The sequence below is a fragment of the Anopheles darlingi genome, chromosome 2 (assembly GCF_943734745.1).
Source record: "Anopheles darlingi chromosome 2, idAnoDarlMG_H_01, whole genome shotgun sequence".
NCBI classification, from domain to species: Eukaryota; Metazoa; Arthropoda; class Insecta; order Diptera; family Culicidae; genus Anopheles; species Anopheles darlingi.
The window spans coordinates 47,007,203-47,014,081 of NC_064874.1; positions in this window are offsets into that span (position 1 = coordinate 47,007,203).

The following is a 6,879-nucleotide window of genomic DNA, read 5'->3' on the forward strand; positions in this document are numbered from 1 at the left end:
GCACTAAAGTCCGTGTCGACTACATCCACCTGTGAGCCAGAACCGACAGCAGGGTAGATGCGCTGCGTGAGGGACATGAGGTTGGTCGTAGTAGATCGCTTTGTCATAAAGCCACGTTGATCCACGGCGATGGAGGATGAGACGAGGGAGAGAAAGTAGGAAGGGAGGTAGGAAGGTTCTAGGAACCCCGCCGAGAACGCCAGAAGGATCTGGGTTCCTCAGAGAGCCTGGACTGCTGGTGTGACAGGTATCCTAGGAAACGCGAGCGATTGTAGAGGCGACGAGGCGATTTCACACTATACACGCGATATTTCATGCAATATTTCAATTTATGTGTGAAATATTTCACACACCTGCAGATTTCGTCTGTTCTCTGTCGTTTGGTGCGGAACGCATGTAAAATACTGTAACATACTTCATGTAGCCATGATGTTCTCGATGAAATGTTTCAAAACAGTGTTAAATATTTCATGGGAAACTGTGAATATTTCACACATGCCAACCTATTTTATCTATTCTGTGCCTTTTGGTGTGAAGCCTCTCACGATTTGAAATATTGCGAACGAATGTGAAATAATTCACACACACTGTCAGAAGTTATGTTCTGCGGAACGCATGTAAAATTTTAGAAATATTTCATTTGCGCATGATTCATTATTGACTTGAAAATTGAGTGAAATATTTCATATACATCGTGAAATAATTCAATATCGACATGAAATATTACTTATTAACCTGAAATATTTCATAGTATATTTCTTTGGTAACTTCAAATAGTATGTGAAATTTCATAAGCCGTGGCCACACGGGGCGAAAACTCTAGCGCAAACGAAAAAATTAATGCCAAAACGGTTTCGCTTAACCCTTACACGCTGTCAAACTTTTATACGTCCGCGGAACCCTTGACGCTATCGAACGCTTTATTTACGAAAATGTAGGTTCTTTTCGTATTGTTTTTGCATTTTTAATATAAATATAACAGCAACAGCAACAAAATCGTTAAAAACTGCAAAATTTATTCGGAAATCAACTTCAGCGGCCAAAACACAGATGAAATCAATACGTTTGACATTTCGGCATAAATTTTCGGGTTTTTACCCCTGCCACACGAAGCGAAAACATTTTGGCATTAATGTGCAAATTTGCGCGCAAATTTTCGCCCCGTGTGGCCACGGCTATAAACGTAATAAATTGTTATGTGAAATGTTTCATAAGTGTTTCATTAAATACCCCACTGATAAATATTTATGAAATATTTCATATGTGACAGGTAATATTCATGAAACTTTTCATCCTAAACGAAAATCTTATTGAAACTTTTCATTAATTGTTGCGAAATACATACTCTTACACCTCATCTACACGGGCAAGAGAAAGCTGAGAATGAAAAAGGCGAGAATTTTTGCTCAAATTTTTGAGAAGTGAGTTATTCTCGTTTTGAACATGAGTAATTCTCCGAGCTGCCGCTTGGAGCGCTGTCCAAGAATTCCAAAGGTCATTTTTCTTAGCAACCAAGACTGTTGTTAACACAAAAAACGCCTACTGCATTGTTTCACAGGTAGTTTGACAGATAGCTCAATTCTCACTTCTCCATTCTCTCCTTTCTCGGTTTCTACACGGGCGGAAAAATTCTCGCTCCGGAATTGTATGGATTTGACATTCTCAACTTTTTCATTCTCATCTCATACTCAGCTTTCTCTTGCCCGTGTAGATGAGGTGTTAGGAAAAAATTGTTCGAAAAATTTCACTTTTGTCGTTGTCTTTCACATTTAATTTAAAATCTGTAAAAATATTTCATGAGTAACTTTGAAATATTTAATGAAATATAAAACACTAAGCCATTGTTTCGAATATTTCATTTGAAATTTCACACTGAAGAAAAATAGTTCTTGAAATATTTCATATGTGTCATGAAATATTTCATGAAATATTATGATTTCATTAATGTCTTTTGAAATATTTCATGAAATTTGTCACATTAAAATTAAACTGTTTGAAATATTTCATTCATTTGTTGTGGAATATTTCATGCAAATTCCAATCTTTGATCAAATATTTTTGAAATAATTCGTATTGGTCGTGAAATATTTCATTTACTTTTCAAATGGGTCGTGAAATAATTGGTGAAATATTGGCCCCTATTACGAAAAAGTCGATAACGCTATCGATCGACAAGGGATGAACTTTTGGTCATTTTTGTTCATTTTGGTTCATTCCTTGTCGATCGATAAAGCCGCTTGTCGATCGATAAGGAAATAATCGACTCGAACTGTCATCCCATACATTTTTTCGAGCAGTTTGGTTGTCAATCGACAAAATAGCATTGCGAACGCACATTTATCGATCGATTAGTTATCGACTGCTCCAGAGCAGTCGATAGCGTCGATAGTTCATCTTTAACGCTGTTTTTGGTTGGAAGATGGTAGTTTTTAAGCATGTAAATGTTAATTAGGATGAAGGAAAACATTCTTAAATGTTTTATTTGATATTCCCTGTCTTGCCCCCTTTTTAAAAAATATTTTTCGCATCAAAAAAATTTTTTTTCCTATAATTTAGCAGCGAAAAGCTCTTATTAAAAGCAGATATTTTTTAAACCAATCAAAGCTTAATTCTGCATGGAATGCAATGTAATTTCCATCGATTTTTGATTGCGCATATGCGGCTGTTTGTAGAACCTTCGCGATTAGCCAACCGGATGCTTCGATGCGGTGACATGGCGATTGCTGGCTTTCTTAATGCTCCAGTAATCACGTCGGAAGACCATCGAAAGAATCAAAAGTCAAATTCGGCGTTGTCAACAGTAAACGCCTACAAGCTTCACAGAGCTAACTGCGGAAAACTACAGACACCTGCACCACATCGTCCTAGCAAAACTTAGATCACGGTTTCTGTTAACTACCAGAGGACCCATCGCTAGGGTAAACGTTCTGAAAATCCCCCCTCTCGATCGAAATATCGAGAAGGAATATTAAAATACATCACCAAAAAAAACATGAAAATGAACATGAAAAAACATGGAATACATGAGTAAACATGAAATAGATTATAAAATTAATCAAAAAGACAGCAGATCAGCATCAGATCATCAGCATTTCTACAAATTTTTCTATAATAACTGTGAATTTAAACAACTTTTGACGTATTGCCTGCTTTCGAGCAGCTCCGCGTTATCGACTCGATATCGATTGTGTTCATCTGAAATTCGAGTCGATTAATTTGTCGATCGATAGCGTTATCGACTTTTTCGTAATAGGGGCCATTATACATTCAAGAAAATATTATTTGAAATATTTCATTAGTGTCGTGAAATCTTGTGTGGGAAAATTATGAGTATTGTGAAATATTTCACCCTTGCCGGCATATTTGATCTGTTTGTGTGAATCCCTTGACCATTTGAAATATTGATATGAAATATTTTCAATATTTCAACTGTTCTGTGTCTGTCGGTGTGGGACGTGTGAAATATTTCATATTTTGTGCTTATCACGATATAAGTGAAATAATATTTTACTTTCCTCCGCTGCCTATGAGCGGTTTCATAGTGGCGTCGCGTTCGCCCCTTGTCCTCGTCGTAGACAGTGGTAGATTGCGGAGGCGACGAGGCGATTTCACACTATACACACGATATTTCATGCAATATTTCAATTTATGTGTGAAATATTTCACACACCTGCAGATTTCGTTTGTTCTCTGTCGTTTAGTGCGGAACTCATGTAAAATACTGTATAATATTTCATGTAATCATGAAATTCTCGATGAAATGTTTCAAAAAAGTATTAAATATTTCATGGGAAACTGTGAATATTTCACACATGCCAACCTATTTTATCAATTCTGTGCCTTTTGGTGTGAAACCTCTCACGATTTGAAATATTGCGAACGAATATGAAATAATCCACTCACACGGCCAGAAATTATATGTTTTGCGAAACGCATGTAAAATTTGAGAAATATTTCATTTGCGCATGATTCATAATTGACTTGAAAATTGCATGAAATATTTCATACTTATCGTGAAATAATTCAATATTAATATGAAATATTACTTAATTAACCTGAAATATTTCGTAGTATTTTTCTTTGGAAACTTTAAATAGTATGTGAAATTTCATAAACGTAATAAATTGTTATTGAAATATTTCATAAGTGTTTTATGAAATATTACACCCAGATAAATATTTATGAAATACCTTATTGAAACTTTTCATTAATTATTGCGAAATACATACTCTTAGGAAAAAAAATTGTTCTAAAAAATTTCACATTTGTCGCTGTCTTTCATATTTAATTTAATATCTGTTTCAAATATTTCATGAGTAACCATGAAATATTTAATGAAATATAAAACACTAAGCCGTGGCCACACGGGGCGAAAACTCTAGCGCAAACGAAAAAATTAATGCCAAAACGGTTTCGCTTAACCCTTACACGCTGTCAAACTTTTATACCTCCGCGGACTTTTTCGCTGAACCCTTGACGTTATCAAACACTTTATTTACGAAAATGTAGGTTCTTTTCGTATTGTTTTTGCATTTTTAATATAAATATAACAGCAACAGCAACAATATCGTTAAAAACTGCAAAATTTATTCGGAAATCAACTTCAGCGGCCAAAACACAGATGAAAACAACACGTTTGACATTTCGGCATAAATTTTCGGGTTTTTACCCCTGCCACACGAAGCGAAAACATTTTGGCATTAATGTGCAAATTTGCGCGCAATTTTTCGCTCCGTGTGGCAGCATCTTAAGCTATTAGCCGTGGCCACACGGGGCGAAAACCCAAGCGCAAACGAAAAAATTAATGCCAAAACGGTTTCGCTTAACCCTTACACGCTGTCAAACTTTTATACGTCCGCGGACTTTTTCGCTGAACCCTTGACGCTATCGAACGCTTTATTTACGAAAATGTAGGTTCTTTTCGTATTGTTTTTGCATTTTTAATATAAATATAACAGCAACAGCAACAAAATCGTTAAAAACTGCAAAATTTATTCGGAAATCAACTTCAGCGGCCAAAACACAGATGAAAACAATACGTTTGACATTTCGGCATAAATTTTCGGGGTTTTACGCCTGCCACACGAAGCGAAAACATTTTGGCATTAATGTGCAAATTTGCGCGCAAATTTTCGCCCCGTGTGGCCATGGCTATTGTTTCAAATATTTCATTTGAAATTTCACACTAAAGAAAAATAGTGCTTGAAATATTTCATGTGTGTCATGTAATATTTCATGAAATATTACGTTTTCATTAATTTCCTTTGAGATATTTAATGAAATTTTTCACATTAAAATTAAACTGTTTGAAATTTTCAGTCATTTGTTGTGAAATATTTCATACAAATTCCAATCTTTGATAAAATATTTTTGAAATATTTCGTATTGATCGTGAAATATTTCATTAACTTTTCGAATGGGTCGTGAAATAATTGGTGAAATATTATACATTCAAGAAAATATTGTTTGAAATATTTCATATGTGTCGTGAAATCTTGTGTGGGAAAATTATGAGTATTGTGAAATATTTCACCCTAGCCGGCGTATTTGATCTGTTTGTGTGAATCACTTGACCATTTGAAATATTGATATGAAATATTTTCAATATTTCAACTGTTCTGTGTCTGTCGGCGTGGGGCGTGTGAAATATTTCATATTTTGCGCTAATCATGATATTAGTAAAATATTTCACATAATATTTTACTTTCCTCCGCTGCCTATGAGCGGTTTCATAGTGGCGTCGCGTTCGCCCCTTGTCCTCGTCGTAGACAGTGGTAGATTGTAGAAGCGACGAGGCGATTTCATACTATACACGCGATATTTCATGCAATATTTCAATTTATGTGTGAAATATTTCACACACCTGCAGATTTCGTTTGTTTTCTGTCGTTTGGTGCGGAACGCATGTAAAATACTGTAAAATATTTTATGTAGCCATGATGTTCTCGATGAAATGTTTCAAAACAGTGTTAAATATTTCATGGCAAACTGTGAATATTTCACACATGCCAACCTATTTTATCTATTCTGTGCCTTTTGGTGTGAAACCTCTCACGAATTGAAATATTGCGAATGAATGTTAAATAATCCACACACACGGCCAGAAATTATATGTTCTGCGAAACGCATGTAAAATTTGGGAAATATTTCATTTGCGTATGATTCATAATTGACTTGAAAATTGAGTGAAATATTTCATACATATCGTGAAATAATTCAATATTAACATGAAATATTACTTAATGAACTTGAAATATTTCGTAGTATGTTTCTTTTGTAACTTTAAATAGTATGTGAAATTTCATAAACGTAATAAATTGTTATTGAAATATTTCATAAGTGTTTTATGAAATATTACACCCAGATAAATATTTATGAAAAATTTCATATGTGACAGAATATTTCGTGACACATATGAAATATTTCATGAAATATTATGATTTCATTATTGTCTATTGAAATTTTTCATGAAATTTGTCACATAGAAATTAACCCGTTTGAAATATTTCATTCATTTGATGTGGAATATTTCATGCAAATTCCAAGCGGTGATCAAATATTTTTGAAATAATTCGTATTGGTCGTGAAAGATTTCATTAATTTTTCAAATGGGTCGTGAAATAATTCGTGAAATGTTACACATTCAAGAAAATATTGTTTGAAATATTTCATTGGTGTCGTGTAAACTTGAGTGGGAAAATTTATGAGGAATGTGAAATATTTCACCCTTGCCGGCATATTTGATTTGTCTGTTTGTGTGAATCCCTTGACCATTTTAAATATTGATATGAAATATTTTCATTATTTCAACTGTTCTGTGTCTGTCGGTGTGGGGCGTGTGAAATATTTCACATTTTACGCTGATCAGAATACAATTCT